We start from the raw sequence: 27044 nt of genomic DNA, 5'->3' as shown, positions 1-27044 counted from the left end.
TAGGTGAAAAGGATTAAAAGTATACTTGTCTTGATGAGCACTGAGCAATATATAGAATTACTGAATCACTATATTGTACACATAAAACAAATATAACACTTTTTTTAATCTTAAAAATTTTTTTAATCTAAAAAAAGTCATCTGGGAAGAGTTTGTACAGAACTATAAAATTTATCAATATTTCTATCTAGGACTAGAGTTTTCTTTTTGGTTTCAAGGTTTTTAACTATCAGTTAAATTTCTTTAAAAGACCTAGGGCTACTCTAGTAGCCTGTTTCTCCCTGTTGAGCTTTGGTTGTGCCTTTCAAACTGTGTCACTTCATCTAAGTTGTCAAACTTATTGGCATTTATTTATACATATACTTATATATTTTAATGTGAAAGCAAAATTTAAAATATTCTCCATTTAATACAATCTGTTCTGAGTTTATCAAGTACTTCAGCACCTTAGCGGAAGTATTTTTTTCAATTAATAATACTGTGGTTTAAATAGAAGAGTCAATAATGTCACATTTATGAGCCATAGAATGCAACTATGAAGATGACCATGAGCAACTTTGTAAAAATGCTAAAAATAATAAGTTCATTTTGAAATATATTCTTCAGAAAAATACCAGTGAAATGATAATAGATACCAATGCAGTTAAGAAAAAGATTATCCAAAATGTCATTTTGAAATATGTTCTCCCATTCTGTCGGTTGTCTTTTAGTTTTGTTGATTGTTTTCTTTGCTGTTTAGAAGCTTTTAATCTTGATGAGGTCCCAATAGTTCATTTTTGCTTTTATTTCCCTCGCCTCCAGAGACATGTCAAGTTGCTGCAGCTGAGGTCAAAGAGGTTGCTTCCTATTTTCTCCTGTAGGATTTTTGATGCTTTCCTGTCTCACATTTAGGTCTTTCATCCATTTTGAATTTATTTTTGTGTATGGTGCAAGAAAGTGGTCCAGTTTCATTCTTCTTCATGTTGCTGTCCAGTTCTCCCAGCACCATTTGCTAAAGGTACTCTTTTCCACTGGATACTCTTTCCTGCTTTGTTGAAGATTAGGTGGCATATATTTATGGGTCCGTTTCTGGGTTCTCTATTCTATTCCATTGATCTATGTATCTGTTTTAGGGCCAATGCCATAATGTCTTTATGATTACAGCTTTGTAATACAGGTTAAAGTCCATGATTGTGATGTCTCCAGCTTTGGTTTTCTTTTTCAATATTGCTTTGGCTATTTGGAAGATACATGCATACTACATATTGGATAAAAGTTTAGTATCCAAAATCTATAAAGAACTTACCAAACTCAACACCCAAAAACAAATCACCTAGTGAAGAAATGGGAAAAAGACACGAACAGACCCTTTTCCAAAGAAGACATCCCGATGGCCAACAGATACATGAAAAGATGCTCTACATCACCCATCGTTAAGTAAATGTAAATCAAAACTACAATAAGATATCACTTCACCAGTCAGCATGGCTAAAATAAACAACATAAGAAACAACAGGTATTGGCAAGAATGTGCAGAAAAAGGAACCCTCTTGCACTGTTGGTGGGAATGTAAACTGGTGTAGCCACTCTGGAAAACAGTGTGGAGATTCTTCAAAAAATTAAAAGTAGACCTAACCTATGACCCGGCAATTCCACTACTAGGAATTTATCCAAAGGATACAAAAATACTGATTTGAAGGGACACATGCAAGCCAATGTTTACAGCAGCATTATCAACAATAGCCAAATTATGGAAAGAGCCCAAATGTCCATCAAGTGATGGATTAAGAAGATGTGGTGTGTGCACACACGCGCGCGCGCGCACACACACACACACACACAGTGGAATACTACTCAGCAATGAAAAAGAATGAAATCTTGCCATTTGCAACAACATGGATGGAAATGAAGGGTATGATGCTAAGTGAAATAAGTCAGAGAAAGATATATGATTTCACTTACATGTGGAATTTGAGAAACTTAAAAGATTAACATAGAGGAAGGGAAGGAAAAAAATAAGTTAAAAACAGGGAGGCAAACCAAGAGAGACTCTTAAAGACAGAGAACAAACTGGGGGTGGGGCTAAATGGGTGATAGGCATTAAGGAGGGCAATTTTTGGGATGAGCACTGGGTGTCATATGTAAGACAGGAATCACTGGGTTCTACTCCTGAAGCCAAGACTACACTGTATGTTAACTTGAAAATAAATTAAAAAAAGAAAAAAGAAAAAATTAAATTATGTGATTATGCCAAGAATAATTACTGTTACTTTTGAATGTGCAGATAATCAATATAAAGTTTATATAAAACATTGCTTTAATGTGTTTTAGAAAAAGATATTTTTGGGAAATAGGTTTTGAATAAGCTATTTTATAGTCCACCAACATAATTAAACCATTTTTCAGTCAAGAAATATATTGAAAATTATGTAATTTTAATTATCTTAAGAATCCTCTTTCATGGAGCGCCTAAGTGGCTCAGTTGGTTAAACACCTGACTCTCGATTTAGGCTCAGACCATGATACCATGGTACATGAGTTCGAAAAAAGAATCCTCTTTCATTCTCAAAAGTGAATTAGGATGATAAATTATCTTATCAAATTAGGTATAACCTAGTGCCTCAGATCAGTATTATGATGACTTCCTAAGATTTTCCTACAATTTTACTGATCTTAAAAGTAATCTTCAATAATTCTGAATAAAACTCTAATGCAGAAACAGGAATGGTCTTTGTCCTATGATAGAAGAAGGATTTCCAATAAGCAGGATATGTTTGAATTGTTTGATAAATGGATAACAGGATTTTCTTCTGGAAACACACACATATACAAAATTATATGTATTATAATCAGATCCCTACCTTACATATGACTCCCAAAAAACACCAAATAGAAGACCCAAAATCAAGGTATAAAACTTTAAAACCAGCAGAAGAAAATCTTTTAAAATTTAATTTAATTTAGTATTATTTTATTTTTATTTTAGAGAGAAAGACAGTGTGAGTGAGGGAGAGGGGCAGAGAGACAGAATCTTATGCAGGTTCCACACTCAGTGCAGAGCCTGATACGGGGCTTGATCCCTGGACACTGGAATCATGACCTGAAGTGAAATCAAGAGTTGGACGCTCAACCGACTAAGCCACCCAGGTGCCTCCCTTGTGGCACTTTTTAAATTAAGAACCACTGACCTGGGGGTGCCTGGGTAGCTCAGCTGGTTGAGCATCTGGCTCTTGATTTTGGCTCAGGTCATTATCTCACGGTTCATGGTATTGAGCCCTGTGTTAGGCTCTGCACTCAGAGCACAGAGCCTGCTTGGGATTCTCTCTCTCCCTCACTCTCTGCCCCTCCCCTCCATGCGTTCTCTCTCAAAATAAATAAATAAACTTAGAAAAAGAAAAGTTGGGCACCCAACTGACTGAGCGACCCAGGTGCCTGCCCCCCCTTTTTTATTTAGAAGAATATCTTTACTCAGCATGGATTCCTTAATAGATTTCTCAAATAGGTGTATTTTAAAAGACTGATAAAGTTGATTGCAATGAAATTATAAATTTTTTACAACCAAATATATCAAAAACAAAATTTAAAAGATAAATAACAGATTGGGAAAAATTATTTGCAATATATATTACAAAGAATATCCAAACTTTGTGATGAACCACCAAAAATAAGCAGGGAAATAGTTATTCATGGAAGATGAAACTCCTGTGGCCAATGAACATGAAAAGATGATCAACCTCATCAGTAATTAGCGAATTATAAATTAAACCCACCAGACAGGCAGACATTTTAAAAGTTTGACAATTTTAAGTGAGGAAGTAGAGATAAAGGGAATCGCTATACATTCTTGGTGGAAGTATAAACTAGTATAATCATTTTGAAGAGTTAAGCTGTATCTAGTAAAGCTGCAAATGACCACATCCTATGACCTAGTAATTTCAAATCTAGGTACAGAATTACAAAGCAGCACTGTTGACAGAAACATAAAGCAAACCACATATGTAATTTTAAATGTTTTAGTTGCCAAGTTCAAGTAAAACAAATGGGGAAAATTAATTTTAATAATATATTTTATTTAATCTAATATATTCACAATAATTTCAACATGTGATTAATAATGTATAATATAAAAGTATAGATGAGATATTTTATATTACTTTTTCACACTAAATCCAGTATGCATTTTATACTTAAAGCACTTCTCAATTTGGACAGACCTCATTTCAAGGACTCAGTAGCCATGTGTGTGACTAGTGGCTATTGTACTGGATAGCAAAGAACTAGAGCCTTGTTAATCAAAGCATCAGTACTACCTAGATATTTATTAGAAACACAGAGTCTCAGGCCACATGCCAGACCTGCAGAATAGAAACCTGTAGTTTAACAAGATCACCAGGTGATTCATATAAATATTTTTTTTTAATTTTCTTTTTCAATGTTTATTTTTGAGACAGAGACAGAACATGAGTGGGGTTGGGGGGGCTGGTGCAGAGAGATGGAGACACAGAATCCGAAATAGGCTCCAGGCTCTGAGCTGTCAGCACAGAGCCCGATGTGGGACTCAAACTCGTCAACTGTGAGATTGTGACCCAAGCTGAAGCCAGACACTCAACCGACTGGGCCACCCAGGAGCCCCAAACATTAAAAAGTCTGAGAGACAATGTCCTAGAGCAGAATTTCTCAGCAGGTTTGATGCGGCAAGATACTACAGGTATACAAAAAAAAAAAAAAAAAAAAAGAGTCCTTCAGCCCTTAGGGATGGCAGTTGGTCTGAGCTAGCCAGAAGACCCTACCATTTACTTCTAAACTATTTACCACAGAATGCCATGCAAAAATCCATTTCTGTCTGTCGTGACAGAAAAAAAAGTTTGAGAAGTCCTGCTGGAGAAAACCTCTCACAAAATACACAGTGAGACATGTACAGGGGTGACCACTGAAGAACAACCTATAAGAAAAAAAAATATGGAAACAACACAAACATCCATCAGTAGAAGGTGAGATAACTTGTGATATATTTCTTTTTTTTTTTTTAATGTTTATTTATTTTTGAGAGAGAGACAGAGCACAAGTCCGGGAGGGGGAGAGAGAGAGGGAGACACAGAATCTGAAGCAGGCTCCCGGTTCTGAGCTGTAAGCATAGAGCCAGACACAAAGTCAGACACTTAACCGACTGAGCCACTCAGGCACCCCAACTGTGATATATTTCTATTATGTAATGTAACATGGTAGTAAAATGTTTTACTAGATCTAAAAATACTGACATGGCTAGATATTGATGACAGCTGGTGGCTTCAGGGAGGAAAAGAAAGGAATAGAACTGGGAAGAAAACATAGGAGACATCAATTATTATGATTCTAATTTTTAAAATTTTCTAAAATATGAAAAAAATGTTTACATTTCTTCATTTTGGGTGACTGGGTGTATGGGACTGCCTTATTATCTTTGCACTTTTGTATTTGGGAAGAGGTTTTGCAAGAAAAACCCAATCTAACTAAAATAGGAATAAATGTACATATAATTTCAAATGAAACAAATATACAGAACAAAAAGTCCTACTTTACTGCTTCCCTCAATCTCAGGTTTTTCCCCCAGAGTTAACCATAGTTGACAGCTTGGTGTACATCATTCCAATCAAGTTTATATCAATTTCCAAATATGTAATTTCTATATATCCATAGGCTCTTAAGAGAGAATAATGAACATGTGTCTAGGGCTTGCTCTTTTTACTTAACAATATATCAGAGACATCTTTCCTTGTCAGAACATATTTATCTAGCTCATTCTTTTCAATAGCTACATAGTATTCCCTTGTGTTGATACTCATAATGTGTTTAAAAGTAGCATTAAGGGGGACCTGGGTGGCTCAGTCTGTTAAACTTCTGACTCTTGATTCTGGCTCAAGTCATGATCTCTCCGTCCTGAGACCCAGCCCTGCGTTGGTTTCATGCTGGGTATGGAGCCTGCTTAAGATCCTCTCTCTCCCTCTGCTCCTCCCCACCTCTCTCTCAAAAAAAAAAAAAAAAAAAAAAAAAAAAAAAAAAAAAAAAAAGACGGGGTGGGGAGCGGGGAGAAGGAAAAAAGTGCAAGTAGCATTAGAAAATTGGAGTACTTTTACCTGAAGATAAAACAAAGTTTCCTTCAAATACTTTAAAATTATATTTATTTTTCTCATTTAATAAATTTAGTGATGATATAAAGAAAATTGGAGCATTGCCTCTATCTCTCCCTTTAGATGGACTAAGTAGAGAAACTACTTAATAGAAATAAAAATTTAAAAACACCTACTGAAGTATCAGAAAGCACTTCCACTACCTTCTATTTCAAACACAACTTTTAGAAACAGAAAAAAACTACTTTAGATATCCAAATAACAGCTCTCTTTTAAGCCCAATAATTTAAAGATCACTGGATAATGAAAATTATGTAATGCCTCTTAACCAAGATGCTCTGGAAATTATTTTTTATTCTCACACCGCTATCATTAATGGACACCAGCTGTGGGTCATAGTATCCTGGGTACATTACACAATAAAAACATAGACAGGATGTCACTGCAAATATGTCACATACACAGCTTGGTTCTAATCAGCATCATAATGAATACATATTTATTGAAGAAGATGGTGTAGTTAGGAGCCTAGACCCCGGAGTCGGACTGCCTGGGTTCCAATCTTGGCTCAGTCACTTATGTAATACAATGACCTTGAGCAAATAGTGAAGCCTCATTTTCTCCTCTGAAAAGCGAAGAAAATATCTCACAAGCCTGCTTTGAGAATTAAAAGAAATGATGAACATGCAGTATTGAGGAAAGTGTCTAGCCCTTCCTAAGCACTCAAGAGATAATAGGGATTGTCTTTATTAGCACTACTGAATAATTACAATACTAAAGGAGTTCTGTTAGGACTAGATTGTACAAAAAATGTGGAACAGTTTCCCAGTTTTCAATAGCTTACAGTTTAGAAATCAATTTGAATATCCCAAAATGGAAAGATAAAAATAAAGAAGAATATCACATTCCTATTGAGACTAAAAATTAAAACAAAATCACTTCTCAGTCACCTTACCCAAACATGTAAATGTTTAATCAGTTTACCTTATCTAAATACCTAATAGAGATAATAACACTATGCATATAATGGAGGTATGAATACAATCTAGTATATAGGTTAACCTAATAAAGCTTTCTAATATAAATATGAGATTGGGCTTATCTTTGATTACATATTGTTTGATCATGATATTGATCTCATGACCCACAAATCCATTAAGAGTGGCTTCAAGAGGCAGCTAAGAGACCATCACTGCCCATCAACTAGTAGCATATAAGTTGACCCATATTTTGTAGGAAATGTTTTTAAATTTAAAGGCCAACTTATATGCAGTACTTTATAGTTCGCAAAGTTCCTGCAACTTGTTACTTCCTTTTCTCCAAAACTGGGAGATGAACATGACATCCTTCATAACAATTTTAGGGCCTTCATTCAGTACAGATGATACAATTTGTCACATAAGGTGACTCTACATAATTTTACTCAACTAGTTCTACTTTTTTTTTTTTTTTTTACCCTTAGTGTTTTGAAAATAAAGAATACAATCTGCAGTGCACGGATTAGTTTTAAAAGCCAAAAGTGACATTCAGAAAAAATGACGTTTTGAGCTTGTGTTCCGATTCACTGTAAAACTAAAGTATAAATTACTTATTCAGCTTCACCAATCTCTGCATACTTCATGTTTTCTGCTTTATCTTTTCCAGATTTTTCTCCAGGGATATGTGTGCCCAGGTTCTTGTTTTGAAATCAAATCAAGTTAGAGATACTTACTCAGTACCTACTAGATCTAAAGCCCTGTCTAGTTGCTGGAGAGGGTCCAGAGATGGACAAGCTACTAGTCTCTAGCTTCGAAGAGCTTACAATCTACTTTGGAAAGCTGTAATACAAATACAGCATAATAAGGTCCACATAGCAGTTTGCAATGTGATAGGCATTTAAAGATTGGAGAGTGCCATAAACTTCAACTCATTTGAGCAAAGACAGAATTTTCATAGGAAAAGACAAAGGAAGACAGGCATTCTGGAAGAGCAGGCACCAGGCAGGACTGGGGAGCAGTGTTCAGGGATGAGTGGGTTGTCCAGATCTGTCACGGTTGAGAAAACATGTTACAAAGAACTTTGAATATTAGGCTAGGGAGACTTATAGATAACTCAGTATTAAATGACTCATCATAAGTTTTGGGGTCAGAGAGTTAGATGGTAAGAACTTCATTTTGAGAAGATTTACTCATGAAAAGTGTATATGATGAGTCAAAGTGGGAGACCAGGGACACAGAGATCACTGACAAAATTACTGCAATATTTTAGATGAGGTGAAACAGCTCTCTCAAGATTAAAAGTAAGGGAAAAAGTCAAAGAGGTTGGTAGGTAAAGGAAAACTAAAACTGGGGAAAGTTTCTGCCCCTAATATTTTTCTTTAAAGAGGAAACAGAGACCTGAGATTGTATGAGGGTAGAAAAAGAAAAGCAGAGGAGAGATTACTGATACTTGGAGGGAAAGAGAGGCCAACCACTGAATCAAAGTCCTAGAGGAGAGAATGGAATGGCCCAGGTGGAGGTACTCATCTTAAAAAACCAAAACAAAACGTTTGTACTTCAAATGGGGTGACAGGAGGAAGAATGAAGATACATAGACACTTTGATAGTTGAGGAATTTATGGCAAATAATCTCAGCCTTCTCAGAAAGTAGGAAGAAGTTCATCTCTGCGTAAAGGAACTAGGAAGAGAGTGGGCGCTTGCTGTGAGCGCGGGGCACTTAGAAAATACTGAAGAGTAAAAAAGTACTGATTTAAAAGCTGCTAAGATACCTAATGCAAAGGAAAAATAGTTAGAATGGTCTTATTCAAAATTAATGTTTGTGCTTCAAAGGACACCATTACGAAAGTCATAATACAATCCACAGAACAAGAAAAAATATTTGCAAATCATCTATCTGATAGATGGTCTAACATCCTGAATATATAAATGAAAATACAAGTAATCCAATTTAAAAATGGGCAAAGGATTTGAATTGGATATTTCTCCAAAGAAACACAAATAGCCAATACACACATGTAAAAATGCTCAACATCATTAGTCACTAGGGAAATGAAAATCAAAACCACAATTTCAGACCACCTCACATCCATTAAAATGATAATAATCAAGAACGAGTGGTCATAATTAAAAATAACAAGAGGTGGTGAGGGTGTGAAGGAATTCAAACTCTCATACTGCTGATGGAAATGTAAAACAGTTTGATAGTTCCTCAAACAGTTAAACACAGAGTTACCATATGATCCAGCAATTTCATTTCTAGGTATAACTCAGTGAAAACATATATCTGCACAAAAACTTGAACATAATGTTCACAGCATCATTATTCATAATAGCCAAAAAGTAGAAACGATTTAAGTAGCCACCAAATGATGAATGGATTAAAAAACGTGGGATACAGCAATAGCACTGCTAGGAATTTACCCAAGGGATACAGGAGTACTGATGCATAGGGGCACTTGTACCCCAATGTTTATAGCAGCACTCTCAACAATAGCCAAATTATGGAAAGAGCCTAAATGTCCATCAACTGATGAATGGATAAAGAAATTGTGGTTTATATACACAATGGAATACTACGTGGCAATGAGAAAGAATGAAATATGGCCTTTTGTAGCAACGTGGATGGAACTGGAGAGTGTGATGCTAAGTGAAATAAGCCATACAGAGAAAGACAGATACCATATGGTTTCACTCTTATGTGGATCCTGAGAAACTTAACAGAAACCCATGGGGGAGGGGAAGGAAAAAAAAAAAAAAGAGGTTAGAGTGGGAGAGAGCCAAAGCATAAGAGACTGTTAAAAACTGAGAACAAACTGAGGGTTGATGGGGGGTGGGAGGGGGGGGGGAGGGTGGGTGATGGGTATTGAGGAGGGCACCTTTTGGGATGAGCACTGGGTGTTGTATGGAAACCAATTTGACAATAAATTTCATATATTGGGGGGAAAAAACGTGGGATATTGATACAATGGAATATTACTCAGCCATAAAAATGAAGCACTGATATATGCTACAACATGGATGAATCTTACAAACATTATGCTAATTAAAAGTAGCTAGACAGAAAAGGCTACACATTCCATGATTCCATTTATATGAAATGTCCAGAACAGGCAAATCTACAGAGACAGAAAGTAGGTTAGGGTTTCCAGGGACTGGGGGTATGGGACAATAGGGAAATCTGGAGTGATTGCTAACGGGTACAAGATTTCTTTTTTGCTGTGATGAAAATTTTATGGAATTACACAGTGTATAATTTGGTGAATATGCTAAAAATCACTGAACTGTACACTTTAAATAAATTAATTTTATGACATGTGAAATATATATGAAGATTTCTAGGCAGCAGTGAGTTCAGATTACCTGTATTTTGTTCTACACCTATTTAGGATGGAATCATGGCTTTCTCAGGCTACAAGAAGTCTCACACAAGGCAGATTATAGGAGTTTCCCAGAGCAGAGTACTGGCAAGACATGAATGACAGAAAGTGAAAGGAATGAGCAGCACATTGTTGGCCTATAAAGGCCCAGGCTCTTTCAAAACCTAACAGTAAAAAACAAATGCACAAATATGAACAGACATTTCACCAAAGAGGACACACAGGTGGCATTTAAGCACATAAAAGGACATTCAACATCATGAGCCATTAGGGAAATGTAAATTAAAACCACAGTGAGGTATCACTACACATCTCTCAAAAGAACTAACACAGAAAATAACAACACTAAATGCTGGCAAGGATGCAAAAAAACTGGATTATTTATACATTGTTGATGAGAATGTAAAATGGTATCAACACTCTGGAAAACAGGCAGTTTCTTATAAAACTACACACAACCCTACCATACAACCTACCAATTGTACTTCTGGGCATTTACCCCAGAAAAATGAAAACCTATGTTCACACAAAAACCTTTACACAAATGTTTACAAAGCTTTATTTGTAGCAACCGGAAACTGAAAACAGCCCAGATATCCTTTAACAGGTAGTGGTTAAACAAGTTGTATTATATAATGGAATATTACTGGGCAATAAGAAAACTATTGGTACATATAACAACTAGGATGAACATCCAAGGAATTACACTGAGTGAAAAACACCAATACCAAAAGGTTACATAGGGTGTGATTCCATTTGTAGGAGGTTCTTAAAATGGCAAAAGTTATAAAAGTAGAGAATGGATTAGTGGTTGCCAGGGAAGAGAGACGGAGAATAGGAAAGAAGAAGGTGGTTATAAAAGAGCAAGAAGATGGATCCTTATGGTGATGGAGAGGCGCTTATGTTGAACGTATTAATGTCAATACCCAGTTGAGATATTGCACTATACTTTTGCAAGATGTTATTATTGGGGAAACTGGGTAAAGGGTACATTGGATCTCTCTGTATTATATCTTACAACTGCATGTGAATCTACAATTATCTTAAAATAAAGTTTAATTAAAAAATAGTTCAGGTTGGGCTGAAGGCAAACCAACCCAAAATGTGACATGCAGCTTTCACATCTATAATATGATGAATATAATGCCTACTAAGGGGAATTAAAAAAATATATATGTAAAGTGAGTAGCTTCTGAAACACAAGGTTTCTTAAGGATAAATGGTAGTTTAATGTACCATCTACCATTACTGAAATGGCTCAGCAACTGCAAATGGCTGGCAATGTCCAGAGGATTTATTATCAAGGACTCCATATTCGTTAAGTCCTTGAAAGGCATATTCATGATACCTAAAACCCATAAAAAAACCAGACCCCCCCCCCTCCTAGTGCAAACTGAGTCCTCTCACTGAGAGACTTCTTCTGTTCAAGAATACTAGAAGTCATAAAAGAATGGATCTAAATAGATCTAATATTTACATGAGTCAGAGATCTGCATGTAAGCATCAGCTATAGCACAGAAGTTTGCAAAACTGGTTCTGGAGTCACACTGCCTGGATTTGAATCTCACCTCATCCATTACTAACCATGTGACCTTAGTCAAAACAAGGGGTTCTCTGGGCCTCAGCTTCCTCATGTATTATAAGAATCAAAGAGATAATACATATACATTATCTCTGCATAGTGCTCTATAAGTATCCAATAAATGTTAGCTGTTATTAGCAATTAAACAAGGCTATATAATAATTAATTAGTGTGGTCCAACCTTTCCTGCACAGAAGGAATCACTTCAATGTTCCTAACACCTTATCCAACCCTTACTTAAACATATCTGGTGATGGGTAGCTCACTGCTTTTCAAGGCAAGCTATTCCAATTTTAGGCAGCTGCAATCGCTAGAAAGTTTCTCCTTCTATTTTTAATCCAAATCTTTAACTTCCAAACATTAGTCTTGGTTCTGCCTTTTCAAGCTATGAAAAATGTCTGGGCCCTCTTCCACACAAGCCTGTCACAATCTGGCACCTGCTATCTCATCATGTGGTGCTTTTGGAAACTAGTCTGCTCCTCTCTAGTCCTGTGACTCAGGACACATCTCTCTGAGCCTGTTTCCTCATCTCAAAAGTTGGAGTCCCAGATTAAATAATCTCAAAGGTTTTTCCTCCCAGGAAGGAAATGTTATCCTTTACAGTCTCCCCATCACCTTGCTGCCTTCCTTTGAGTATGTTGCAGTTGGTTAACGTCCTCCTTAAAATGTAATCCCCTGAACGGAACACAAAACTGAAGTTCTGGTCCTATTTAATGCAACTTAATAGAAGCATTTGGGGTTAACATCCTACCACTTTGCTTTATGGTGAGCTTATAGCTAAAAAAATTTCCTGGATCCTTTTGCCATAAAATACTATCTTCTTTATCCAGAATTGATCTTTGGAATCCATAATCAGGATTATTATATTTATTTCTGTTTAATGTCAGCTTTTGAAGCTCTGTCCCATAATTTCAGCTCATGAAATTTGTTTTAATTTTAACTGTGTCAGTCATTCATTGTATTAATGAAGGTACATCGATCATATTCTTATCAGGGAAACATTAAAAATATCTTTTAATATTCCACCACATATAAATTGCTTATATGTAATAACTGCTTCCTCACTGTTTTTTTACCATTTTATTTTTTTAAATTTATATCCAACTTAGCATATAATGCAACAATGATTTCAGGAGATTTCTTAATGCCTCTTACCCATTTAGCCCACCCCCCCTCCCACAACCCCTCCAGCAACCCTCTGTTTGTTCTCCATATTTAAGAGTCTCTTATGTTTTTCCCCGCTCCCTGTTTTTATATTATTTTTGCTTCCCTTCCCTTATGTTCATCTGTTTTGTATCTTAAAGTCCTCATATGAGTGAAGTTATATGATATTTAACTTTGAAGTGAAGTTATAAGATATTTGTCTTTCTCTGACTAATTTCACTTAGCATAATACCCTCTAGTTCTATCCACATAGCTGCAAATGGCAAGATTTCGTTCTTTTTGATTGCTGAGTAATACTCCATTGCAAGTGTGTGTGTGTATGTGTGTGTGTATACACACACATACACACACACACCACTTTATCCATTCATCCATCGATGGACATTTGGGCTCTTTCCATACTTTGGCTATTGTTGGTAGTGCTGCTATAAACATTGCGGTGCATGTGCTCCTTCAAAACAGGATACCTGTATCCCTTGAATAAATACCTAGTAGTGCAATTGCTGGGTCGTAGGGTAGTTTTGTTTTTAATTTTTTGAGTAACCTCCATACTGTTTTCCAGTATGGAAAACTGGCTGCACCCGTTTGCATTCCCACCAGCAGTGCAAAAGAGATCCTCTTTCTCTGCATCCTTGCCAACATCTGTTGTTGCCTGAGTTGTTAATGTTAGCCATTCTGACAGGTATGAGGTGGTATCTCATCGTGGTTTTGATTTGTATTTCCCTGACGATGACTGATAAGCATTTTTTCACGTGTCTGTTTGCCATCTGGATGTCTTCTTTGGAGAAGTGTCTATTCATGTCTTTTGCCCATTTCTTCACTGGCTTATTTGTTTTTCGGGTGTTGAGTTTGATAAATTCTTTATAGATTTTGGATACTAACCCTTTATCCGATATGTTGTTTGCAAATATCGTCTCCCATTCCATCAGTTGCCTTTTAGTTTTACTGATTGTTTCCTTTGCTGTGCAGAAGCTTTTTATTTTTATGAGGTCCCAATATTTCATTTTTGCTTTGTTTCCCCTGCCTCTGGAGACGTGTTGAGTAAAAAGTTGCTGGGGCCAAAGTCAGAGAGGTTTTTGCCTGCTTTCTCCTTGAGGACTTTGATGGCTTACTGTCTTACATTTAGGTCTTTCATCCATTTTTAATTTATTTTTGTGTATGGTGTAACAAAGTGGTCCAGGTTCATTTTTCTGCATATCGCTGTCCAGTTTTCCCAGCACCACTTGCTGAAGAGACTGTCTTTATTCCATTGGATATTCTTTCCTGCTTTGTCAAAGACTAGTTGGCCATACATTTGTGGGTCCATGTCTGGGTTCTCTCTTCTGTTCCATTGATCTGAGTATCTGTTTTTGTGCCAGTACCATACTGTCTTGATGATTATGGCTTTGTAATACAGCTTGAAGTCTAGGATTGTGATGCCTCCTGCTTTGGTTTTCTTTTTCAAGATTGCTTTGGCTATTTGGGGTCTTTTCTGATTCCATACAAATTTTAGGATTGTTTGTTCTAGCTCTGTGAAAAATGCGCTTCCTTACTGTTAATGTTAGATTTTTTTTTTTTAGGAAAACCATGTATGCCAACATAATTTTTTTAATTTAATTTTGTTTTATTTTTTAATGTTTATTTATTTTTGAGACAGTGAGAGAGAGGCAGAGAAAGAAGGAGACAGAGAATCCCAAGCAGGCCCTGCACTGTCAGGGCAGAGCCTGATGTGGGGCTGAAACTCACAAAGGGTGAGGTCATGACCTGAGCTTAAATCAGGAGTCGAGATGCTTAATTCACTGAGCCACCCAGGGACCCCTAATGTTGGATTGTTTTTAAAGATATTTCTTAAGACTTCTGATGTACAAACCAACTGAAATCATGTTTTGATTCTTTCAACTTCATTAGTTCTCTTTTACTGATCTTAAAACCAGGACATAAAGTAGTCAAAACAAAGAGCAGGGTATGCCTCTCACTGTGTTGGGACTGCCTGATGGGAGAGGAACTGATCCATATCACCCTGCAAACATTTTCACCTTCTTCTATTTATAACAAGTGCTGAATGCCTTTCCTTTGTTAATAGATTTTATTTTCTTTTAATATGAAATTTATTGTCAAATTGGTTTCCATACAACACCCAGTCCTCATCCCAAAAGGTGCCCTCCTCAATGCCCATCACCCACTTTCCCCTCCCTCCCACCCCCATCAACCCTCAGTTTATTCTCAGTTTTTGAGAGTCTCTTATGGTTTGCCTCCCTCCCTCTCTTAAATTTTTTTTCCCTTCCCTTCCCCCATGGTCTTCTGTTAAGTTTCTGAGGATCCACATAAGAGTGAAAACATATGGTATCTGTCTTTCTCTGCGTGACTTATTTCACTTAGCATAACACTCTCCAGTTCCATCCACGTTGTTACAAAAGGCCATATTTCATTCTTTCTCATTGCCATGTCGTATTCCCTTGTGTATACAAACCACAATTTCTTTATTCATTCATCAGTTGATGGACATTTAGGCTCTTTCCATAATTTGGCTATTGTTGAAAGTGCTGCTATAAACATTGGGGTACAAGTGCCTCTATACATCAGCACTCCTGTATCCCTTGGGTAAATTCCTAGCAGTGCTATTGCTGGGTCATAGGGTAGATCTATTTTTAATTTTTTTTTTAAATTTTTTTTAACGTTTATTTATTTTTGAGACAGAGAGAGACACAGCATGAATGGGGGAGGGGCAGAGAGAGAGGGAGACACAAAATCGGGAGCAGGCTCCAGGCTCTGAGCCATCAGCCCAGAGCCTGACGCGGGGCTCGAACTCGCGGACCGCGAGATCGTGACCTGAGCTGAAGTCGGACGCTTAACCGACTGAGCCACCCAGGCGTCCCTATTTTTAATTTTTTGAGGAACCTCCACATTGTTTTCCAGACAGGCTGCACCAGTTTGCATTCCCACCAACAGTGCAAGAGGGTTCCCGTTTCTCCACATCCTCTCCAGCATCTATAGTCTCCTGATTTGTTCATTTTAGCCACTCTGGTGTGAGGTGGTATCTGAGCGTGGTTTTGATTTGTATTTCCCTGATGAGGAGCGACGTTGAGCATCTTTTCATGTACCTGTTGGCCATCCGGATGTCTTCTTTAGAGAAGTGTCTATTCATGTTTTCTGCCCATTTCTTCACTGGATTATTTGTTTTTCGGGTGTGGAGTTTGGTGAGTTCTTTATAGATTTTGGATACTAGCCCTTTGTCCCATATGTTATTTGCAAATATCTTTTCCCATTCTGTTAGTTGCCTTTTAGTTTTGTTGATTGTTTCCTTTGCAGTGCAGAAGCTTTTTGTCTTCATGAGGTCCCAGTAGTTCATTTTTGCTTTTAATTCCCTTGCCTTTGGAGATGTGTCGAGTAAGAAGTTGCTGCGGCTGAGGTCAAAGAGGTTTTTCCCTGCTTTCTCCTCTAGGGTTTTGATGGTTTCCTGTCTCACATTCAGGTCCTTTATCCATTTTGAGTTTATTTTTGTGAATGGTGTAAGAAAGTGGTCTAGTTTCATTCTTCTGCATGTTGCCATCCAGTTCTCCCAGCACCATTTGTTAAAGAGACTGTCTTTTTTCCGTTGGATATTCTTTCCTGCTTTGTCAAAGATGAGTTGGCCATACTTTTGTGGGTCCAATTCTGGAGTCTCTATTCTATTCCATTGGTCTATGTGTCTGTTTTTGTGCCAATACCATGCTGTCTTGATGATTACTGCTTTGTAGTAGAGGCTAAAGTCTGGGATTGTGATGCCTCCCACTTTGGTTTTCTTCTTCAATATTACTTTGGCTATTCAGGGTCTTTTGTGGTTCCACACAAATTTTAGGATTGCTTGTTCTAGCTTCAAGAAGAATGCTGGTGCAATTTTGATTGGGATTGCATTGAATGTGTAGATAGCTAAATAGGGTATTTTAAACATAGCTAAACTACCTGTCCTCCTGAGGTGAAAAAGGTAAAGATTATTATGGAAATTTACTGTCATCGACAATTTAACAAGTTTTAAAAAGCTTTAGAATTAGTTACTGCTTGCCTCCATTATAAAAACTTCCATTGAAAAGCTCAGTGGTTTTCCTTTTGTAGGACTCCAGAATTTACCATGTTACATTCCTTTATGTCATACTAATTAACATCCATATGACTGTGTTCAAGTTCTAAGAAGTTCATTTCACTAACTGATTATTGTAAATGTCAGATACTGTCCCTTTCAAAGCTAAAATTGTCCCAAATTTTTGTTAACAAAAAAATAGTCTGTGCTTATTATCTATAAATTATACCTTGATAAAATCTTTAAAATGACAAAAATAGCAGTGCCTGGGTGGCTCAATCAGTTAAGCACCTGACTCTTGATTTTGGCTGAGGTCATGATGTCTCAGTTTTTAAGGTTGAGCCCCATGTGAGGCTCTGCACTGACAGCACGGAAGGGATTCTCTCTCTCCTTCTCTCTCTGCCCTTTACCTGCTTCTCTCTCTCTCTTTCAAAATAAATAAACATTTTAAAAAACATTAAAAATCAAAATAAAAAAACAGTAAAAATTTCCTCTGTCAGGTAAATTTTGGTATTTCTCTCCCTGTTGCATGATTTCCTCTATATTCTCTAAATGCATAGGGATTTTTGATTAATATTATTATTTTGACAGTCAAATTTTATTGACCACCTATTACCATGCTGACATGTTCATAAGAGCAAAAAGCAAAACACGGACATTAGAATCTTGACCCACCTCAAACCTTGACCTTGTCTCAATGCACAGAGAAAACTCCTGGTTTTCTCTGTAGGTTTTACAGACTGACCCCACTGTTCATAAGAGTCACTCCATGATGGCTGCACTTGGCCTAATCTCAAGTTGATGACACATCCCCTTTCAAGCCATTCCCTCCTCTGGGACCCATATCCTTTAACAGACAAAGTGGGTCCTCTCTGATGCCAATTCATATGAAACTTTTTTAACCTGGTAGAATTTTGTGGTCCATAACAATAAAACATTAGTATGAACTGTGAGTTAGACCATGGGGATATGTAATGACATAACACAGTATCTGTTAAAATGGGATTCTAGGGGCACCTGGGTGGCTCAGTCGGTTAATCGGCCGACTTCGGCTCAGGTCACGATCTCGCGGTCCGTGGGTTCGAGCCCCGCGTCGGGCTCTGTGCTGACAGCTCAGAGCCTGGAGCCTGTTTCAGATTCTGTGTCTCCCTCTCTCTGACCCTCCCCCGTTCATGCTCTGTCTCTCTCTGTCTCAAAAATAAATAAACGTTAAAAAAATTTTTTTTAAATGGGATTCTATCTGTAACCTATTCCAGTCAGCACTAATCCAAATGGTATCTATTCTTTGAAAAGAGACAAGAACCTAAGGCCTCATTCTAGAATATCTTTTTCAAGTCTGGGCTATATATCCATTGTAACAAGATTGTCTAAACTGGAAAATGGGAAACAATTAGTCTGCTTTGCAGACAAGTCACTGCATCCTTAGTCCTGAAGCATTACCAAGTATATCTGTAAAATGAGTTGATGAGACTAAATTACTGATTTTCTGTCTGCTCAGACTCATAGGAACCCCCACCTACGAAAGTAATATTGGGCTACATGTTAATTTTATTTCAAAAAGCTTATTTGCTACATCATCTAAATAAAATGTCTTATCTTTTTTTTTTTTTTTTTCTGAGCTGGAGTTATGGTCCTAACCATGATTTTTCTCATGTTGACCAGAAGTCCTGCTCAGCTTTAATAAAATTAGGAAACAAATGCATTATTACTTAATCAATGTAGAATAGTAAATCTTTCAAAATTTGGAGGCCACGGGAAACAAAATTATTAAAAGGATCTTTGGCAAAGAAAAAATGGTAATCACAGAGCTAGATCACTGAGTTATATTTTCAGCTAATAATTACCGTGTACTTACCTGTGAAAGGTTTTCCTCTAGGTCTGAGGGTTATAGGGATAACATTGAGAGGTCCATGGTACAGTCCAATGAAGGGGTGCCTTCTTAGGTGCCTTCCATCTGCAATATGGAAGGTCTACCTATATGTTAAGGGGAAAGTTGTTTGTTTTTGGTAGTGCTATTTTAATTTATGATTTTCCCCTCAACTGTAGTTAGGCTATAAGAAACTTTTAAAATTTCCTCACAAAGGGCACAAAACTCCCTGCCTGCTTTTCATAATAATGTCAGTTTTTATGCCATCACCAACCATTCCTACCTAGGTCTACATATCAGAGGTCTAGAACTTACACCATAAGCAACTAGGAGATGGGAGTATCGGGGTCTTTCTTGAGGCTAAGGTCATAGCAAGGGTTGGGAAAGCTCAGGATGATGAATAGCCAGCTTCTCTGTTCAGGCCTCAGTACAAGCGAATCCTGATGGGAAAGTATGATTCTTAGGTCCTGCACAGTATAAAATAGAACATGTTTGCTTCTTGTCTCTGCATAATAAATCTCTTAAAAACCACACAGCCCTTGGAAGGTTACTAGACATTGCTGGTTTGATACAGAGCCATCATTCGTCAGCCCAGAAAATGTCATCTCCCTGGCTTGGAGAGTAACAATTTTAAAGTATCGGATGGGAAATGAAGTCTTAACCAAATAGACCTCAAATTGCAAATTCTAAAGTGGTGTCAATTTTAATGGAAAATAAATAAATCACTTCCAACAAGATGCATCTTAACCCTTGAATAGCCATAGTTTATCACAGATATTAAAGGATCTAAGTTCTTAAGCCTCCATTTCCAAGCACATAGTTTAAGTATTATAAAAGAACAAGTATTTCTCCTATTAATTTAAGTGAGCTCTGACCCAACCTGCTTTTTTGACACCTGTAATAAAAAACATTCAATGGCAAATATACCTAGATTATGGTATAAATACAGAACACTATCCTCTTTAGACAGTACTTTCCTTTTACATAGGTTCCACTGTATCGAAGGAAACAAGTATATATGCATCCACGTAAGCATTCAGAGTTGTCTCCCCTGCATGTTCCCTTTTAGACTCATTTCTTCCATAGAAATTCCATGTGGAAAGGAGTGAGCCAACTCAAAAACCAACTGTCTAAATTCAATTATTCACTCCCCTGGTACGAGAGCAGGAACTTGTGAAAACACAAGTCCCAACAGGCAGAAGGAAATAATCTGAAAAATGAAAAGCTCTATGAACCAGTACAAAGGTTTCCCAGTCTCTGGGTGTGAAACAATCCCTCGTCAAGTCATCTCTCAGTCTGAAATGCCCAGAAATGGGTATCTGAGAGTAGCCCATGCTTGTTACCAGAAATCTCAATTCTAGCCATTACATATACTCCTAGAAATACCCAATTCATCTACATGGCTGGCACATATTTGCTCTTGGATATAGACTGCTGTAGAGAAAAGTTGTGATGTCTGAAATCACAACATTCTTGTCCTGATGCTTTCCCCAGAAAACATTTCTTTTGCTCAATGTCCCGGAACATTATACCTGGGGAGATCTATAAGCCAAAGATGACAGGTTACAGCATATCCATGTCAATGGGTAACTGAACACAGTTTAGGAGTCAACTGTCATTACCTATCATGGCTTAACATTCAAGTCAATCAAAGAAGGTGCCCTCTACTTAGAACACACACACAACTATTTTCCTTTTTCTTCCTAGGAACTATGGTGTACTATTCTGGGACAGGAAATATTACTAGAATGGCTGAGGTTCTGTTTGAGAAAAATCATTACAGAGAAATGGGAATTTCTTTACACATTCTTAAATATAGGAGGAAAACATTCAATTGCATTAATCGTCAAAAATATTAATCAAAACTATACAAGGCTGCAAAAAATGACAAAAGGCCATTTCTGATATATTAAATTGGCAAAGTTTAGAAAGGCAATACTGTTTTTGGCACAACTTTTATATTGGGCATTTTGGCTATTTGTGCCAAAAATTTTATGATGCTTGTAACAACTGACTCAGTAATTCTACTTTAAGGGCATTTATTTTAAAGCAATAATCAAATATATATATAAAGACTTATAAACACAAATGTTCATCCTCAAATAATAGGAAAATCTATTTTTTTATAGAAATAATAGTCCAACAATAGGGATTTGGTTAAATAAATTGTGGTGTATCCATGAGAGAATACTATGTAGCTATTTTCTAAAAAGGACACATTCTGCCATATCCTATATCAATTACTTTCTCTGGCATAGTGTGATAGGAACAATTAAGAGTTTCTTTATAATATTTCCAAAATTTTTGAAAATTTGCAAAAGCATACTGTTTTTATATGAAGAAACAATGATTTATAACAGTAACAACTGCCTTGAGTACTCACTTTGTGCCAGATTGAACAGATAAGCGTTTTTTCAGTAATTATTTCATTTAATCTTTACCATAATCTTATGAGGCTGGGTACTATGATTAGCACCATTTTGAAACTACAGAAGTGACAGAGTTGGGACTTGAACACAGATCTAATTCCAAAGCTTGTGCCCTTGACCACTTTTAACCACTAAGAGATATCACATTTCTGAGTTACTTTTCTTGGAACCAAGTTTTCCAAGAAGCGCTAACACATCCAATTTCATATGGAAAGAGAAAATAGCAAATAAAGAGTTTGGAATTATTCCATGCTAAAAGGACAAGGAATCCTTTATGACTCTACACATAGCTTGAATTTGGGTAGGGTACTGTTTCTATAAGCCTATGATAAGAGTGACACATGTCTAAATTCATCAAGCAAATTGGAGGAGTGGCCTCAAATCTCTAGCACAGAGTTTCTACACACTTAGTTCTCTTACACTGTCACATGTTATTGGTGTTAAGTGATACTTGGTGGCAATCATGATAAAGCAAACTTCAGTGACAAAAACCACATTCACTTGGGTTTTGCTAAAATTGGAGATTTTCTATGATCCAGAGGATTTAATCAAGCTTTAAGCAATGATCGCCCAGTCAGTATGCACTCAGCAAGTCCCTCAGTCCTCTGATTTTGGGGCAAGAACATGTTTTCACATGGATGAGCCATTCTTGGACACTTATATGAGGAACCATCACACATATTTTAAAGGAGTCATTCACATCTTTGAAAAACAACCTACACATGATCTCTATTTGAATGTTAAGGAATAACCTTAAATATACTCATGGGAAGTATTTAAATGTGTTCTTTCAAAAAAATGAGGTATTGTATATTTCTTGTACTGAGCTCTATAACATGGTAAAATGAATAATTTCTCATTCATTTTTGCTTTTTCCCACTGCTATTGTAGCCAAACTAGATCAACCATGCAGTGAGCCCATCAACTATTTTGCAATAACTTACAATAAAAAATTCAAATGGCCAAATTGGACTTCATAACTAACAGACTGTCTTAAATATATCAATTAGATAGTAGTAAATATCCACATAATTTGGAACTTACTGGAAACTAATCATGTAAAACTGATGTGGTTGTCGCCTTTTATGAGCAAATGATATTCTGTAGTAGATTAGTGACTAACTTCAGGAGAAAGCTGGCAAGATTAAACTTTCACATCAAACCCTATGAAGATTCACCTTGTCTAACTGTGAGTGTGAAGTATGTGGGTAGTCAGGCTTAACCCAAAGGAAGGCACCATTGCTGGACTCTAACACTCTACCATTTTCCCAGGATAGATCTGATTTTACTCTACCTGCTAGAGGGGATGCAAATCACTTCTTACATATACTGTATCACAAAGTAAATACTCAGATAAGTAACTGCAAGATTAAAAAAAAAGACAGTGCAGCAAGCTCAAGTTCAAGGCCAAAAGACATTTGATGATTCAAATAAGTGAAAATACTGATAGGAAAATATTAACTTCTCACTTTTTAACCAAAATGACTCAACAGAGTCTAGAAAATTTTAAAATGTGATCATCACTAACAAATATAGTAAGTACTCTTCCTTTGAACAGAGAAGGGGGAAAACTAAGTGGCTAGATGTATTAAAGTAACTAAGTGAAAAAAGGTTTCTTCAAATACTGCCTATTACTGGACACGGAAAAGTGGGCATGGAAATTTTTAAATTTCATTAGGAAATAATTATAAAACATCTGCTATGGAAAGTAAGCCTATGCTAGGTTTCATGAAGGTTATGAAGATGAGAAAGTTTTAAAGTTATCATGATTTATGTATCCTTAAACAAAAAAAGGTAGCCAGTGAAGATTTAGGTTAATTTTCTAGCTTATGTATTACATGCATATGTTATATACTATGGTAGAAAATCCCCTAAGCTATCCATTTGCAAAGCAAAAAATAAGATTATTGAGAAAACAGGAGCAGAATGGCAGGGGCAGAGAGGCAAGAGCAGATTTAAAATCTTTTATTTTCTAAGGGCAAATGGTGATTTTTTTCCAACTAGGTTTTGTTTTTTTTTTTTTTTTTTGAAAGTCAAAAGGCATGGTAACTGGTTTTTTGGATGTGGTTTTTCTCCCTTTTACTCTAGAAAGGAACTATATTTTCCAAAACCTATACCCTGTAACTGTTTTTTCCCTAAGGGTTTAAAGAACACCGTGTAGCCTTACATTGGCTTAAATGATCAGACCCTGCCATTTACCTAAAATTCAAATAAGCTGGAGAGGATTATCTCAAAAAAAGATTTTGTATAAAAATATCAAAGAGGGCTTACTATAAAACAGTTCAGTGATTGTAAGTAATGGCATGTCGCTATCCTAAAATTCACATAGAGATTGACAGTGGTGATGGTTGTACAACATTATGAATGTATTTAATATTAGTGAACCATACATTGAAAAATGGTCAAGGTGGGGGGGGGGGCGCCTGGGTGGCTCCATCAGTTGAGCGTCCACCTCTTGATTTTGGCTCAGGTCATGATTACAGGGTCATGGGATCAAGCCCTATAGAGGAACTGAGTCCTCCGTTGGGCTCTGCATGGAGTGTGGAGACTGCTTGATTCTCTCTCTCTCTCTCTCTCTCTCTCTCTGTCTCTGTCTCTCTCCCTCCCTCCATCCCTCCTTCCCTCTGCCCTTCTCCCCCATACACATGCTCTCTCCCTAAAATAATTTTTTTTAATGGGCAAGGTTGTTAAGTTTTATGTTACATGTATTTTATCACAAATTTTAAAATTAGGGAAAAGAGTTGATGGGAGATGTCCAACAAGCAGTGGATGACTCAGATCTGGGGTTCAAGACAGAAGATAGGACTAGTGATAGACATTTAAGAGCTTTGTACATAGGAGTATTATTTTGCATCACTGCCTGGCATGGTTATGGTGCTCTAATTTACAACCCTGAGATGCAGAGTCACATGCTTTACTGACTGAGCCAAGCCAGATGCCCCCAGATCGTAAGCTTTTAAAGGGCAATGGAATGAATACCTTACTCATCTATGTGTCCTATGCAGCATTAGGACAACACCTCTAATAGGTATCTAACAGGTATTTATAAAAATTGAACTGGGAAAGATTGATGGTGGAGTAGGAGGACCCTAGGTTCACCTCCCACACAAATATATCTAGGTAAGTATCATATCCTAAATACCCCAGAAATTGACTTTAAGAGTGGCAGAACAAACTCCACAAGTAGAGGTAGAAAAGAGGCCACAATGAAGAAGGTAGCAAGTGTGGAGACACAGTTTGGGGGAAACAGACCATGGCTGCTGTGGTGGGGAGGGAGCTGTGGTCATAGAGAAGGGCAAGAGACAGACTGACACACAGGGGAGCACACAGGAAAAAGAATCCCCATAGCAGTTGGCTTGGAAAGTGAGAGGGCCCAAATTTCGTGACTTCTTGCAACCAGCAGGGCTTAAAGCCTGTTGTTTTAATGTTTATTTATTTTTGAGAGAGACAGAGTGCAAGTAGGGGAGGGGCAGAGAGAGAGGGAGACACAAAATCTGAAGCAGGCTCTATGCTCTGAGCTGTCAGCACAGAGCCCAATGCAGGACTTGAACTCAGGAACTGTGAGATCATGACCTGAGCCGAAGTCACCAACTGAGCCACCCAGGTACCCCTTAAAGCCTGGTGTTCAAAAAAAAATTGTTTTTAATTTTTACATTTATTTATTTTTGAGAGACAGAGAGAGACAGAGCACAAGTGGGGGAGGGGCAGAGAGAGAGGGAGACACAGAATTGGAAGCAGGCTCCAGGCTCCGAGCTGTCAGCACAGAGTGCAATGCAGGGCTCGAACCCACAAGAACTGTGAGATCATGACCTGAGCCGAAGTGGGACACCTAACCGACTGAGCCACCCAGGCGCCCCAAAGCCTGGTGTTTTAAATGTCAGTGGGCATGGCTGGGACAGAGCCAGGAGGGCATTGCCCTGATCTTAGAGAAAAGAAAGGTAAACAACGTGTGGACATACAGTGTGGAAACAGCAATCTGAAGAGCACCTGGGACACACAGTGGGAAGGTTATTCCCTCATCTCAGAGCATGTCCCAGAGTGACAGAAGATATTTGCAAATGATGGATCCAATAAAAGATTAGTATCCAAAATATATAAAGAACTCATACAACTCAACACCCCCCAAAACAATCCAATTAAAAAATGGGCAGAAGATATGAACAGACATTTCTACACAGAAGACATCCAGATGGCCAATAGACACATGCAAAGATGTTCAACATCACTCATCATCAGGGAAATGCAAATCAAAACTACAATATCACCTCATACCTGTTAGAATGGCTAAAATCAACAACACAAGAAACAAGTGTTGGTAAGGATATGGAGAAAAAGGAATCTTTGTGCACTGTTGGCTGGAATGCAAATTGATACAGCTACTGTGGCAACAGTATGGAGGTTCCTCAGAAAGTTAAAAAAATGACCCAGCAATCATACATACTATTGGGTATTTAGTCAAGGAATATAAAAACACTAATTCAAAGGGATACATGCATCTCTATATATCATTTACAATAGTCAAATTATGGAAGGAGCCCAAGTATCCATTGATTGATGAATGGATAAAGAAGATGCAGTGTGTGTGTGTGTGTGTGTGTGTGTGTGTGTGTGTGTGTGTGTGTACACACAATGGAGTATTATTCATCCATAAAAATGAAATCTTGCCATTTACAACAATAGGGCTAGAGCTAGAGAGTACAATTCTAAGCAAAATAAGTCAATCAGAGAAAGACAAATACAGTAAAACCTTGGATTGCAAGTAACTTGTTCTGTGAGTGTTCCACAAGACAAGCAAATGTTTCTAACAAATTTTAACTGATAAATGAGTGATGTCTTGCAACACAAGTAGTACATGATGCCAAACGTCACATGATCACAACTGAGCCAATGATTCTTCTCTCATGTGTGCATGCTGCAGGATTGTGGGTGATTGCTTTGCTTCATTCTAGGTCAGGCTGCCTGCAGATATAGACCCTTTCCTCTGCTGCCTTATTGCCATTTATATTAAATTCAGTATATGACAAGAGTTTATTAATACTGTATTATAGTCAACATCCAAGGGAGTGTAGACAATGGCCCCCATGCAGAAAAGGGTTAAAAATAAAGGCAGTAAGAAAAAGGAGATGATTCCAGTGGAAGTTAAGAAGGAAAACAATGAGTGCTCGCTTCGGCAGCACATATACTAAAAAAAGAAGGAAAACAATGAGAAGTATGAATGAGGTATATAAGTGGCCAAAATTGCAAGATTTTATTAGAAGTCTACGTCTGCATCTGGACTACAGAGGATGAGAAAAAGGCAGAGGAATCTCTCACTTCAAATGAGATTAGGGAGATGTGTAAAATGTGGGAAACAGTGCAAAATTTTGTAGAAAAGAGCCACCCAAATAAGGCTGTAGCAGTGCGAGCGATGAATCTCTTTAACGACAATGCAATGTCACATGTCCACAAAATCCTCAAAAGAAGGCAAAAACAAGTGTCATTGGGTAGGTTCCTTGTTAAAGTTGCACAAAAAGAAAAAGATTCCAT

General features: G+C 37.2%; 1 protein-coding gene across 9 annotated transcripts in view; it reads right to left on the bottom strand.

Annotated features, from left to right (window-relative positions):
- The window catches only part of FRMD5 (FERM domain containing 5), a 320937-nt gene that overhangs the window by 168429 nt on the left and 125464 nt on the right, over nt 1-27044 (bottom strand). The window contains exon 1 of one of the 9 annotated variants that reach the window (XM_019442290.2): nt 19078-19395. The exons of the other annotated variants lie outside the window; for them this stretch is intronic. The gene's annotated coding sequence lies outside the window, so the exon portion shown is untranslated. Of the gene's footprint in view, nt 1-19077; nt 19396-27044 lie in introns of those variants that run through there. 9 annotated transcript variants of the gene reach the window in all.

Source organism: Panthera pardus, unplaced genomic scaffold (genome assembly GCF_024362965.1).
Source record: "Panthera pardus isolate Hobbes unplaced genomic scaffold, ASM2436296v1 HiC_scaffold_24, whole genome shotgun sequence".
NCBI lineage: Eukaryota > Metazoa > Chordata > Mammalia > Carnivora > Felidae > Panthera > Panthera pardus.
This window is presented reverse-complemented; position numbering and strand designations above follow the sequence as displayed.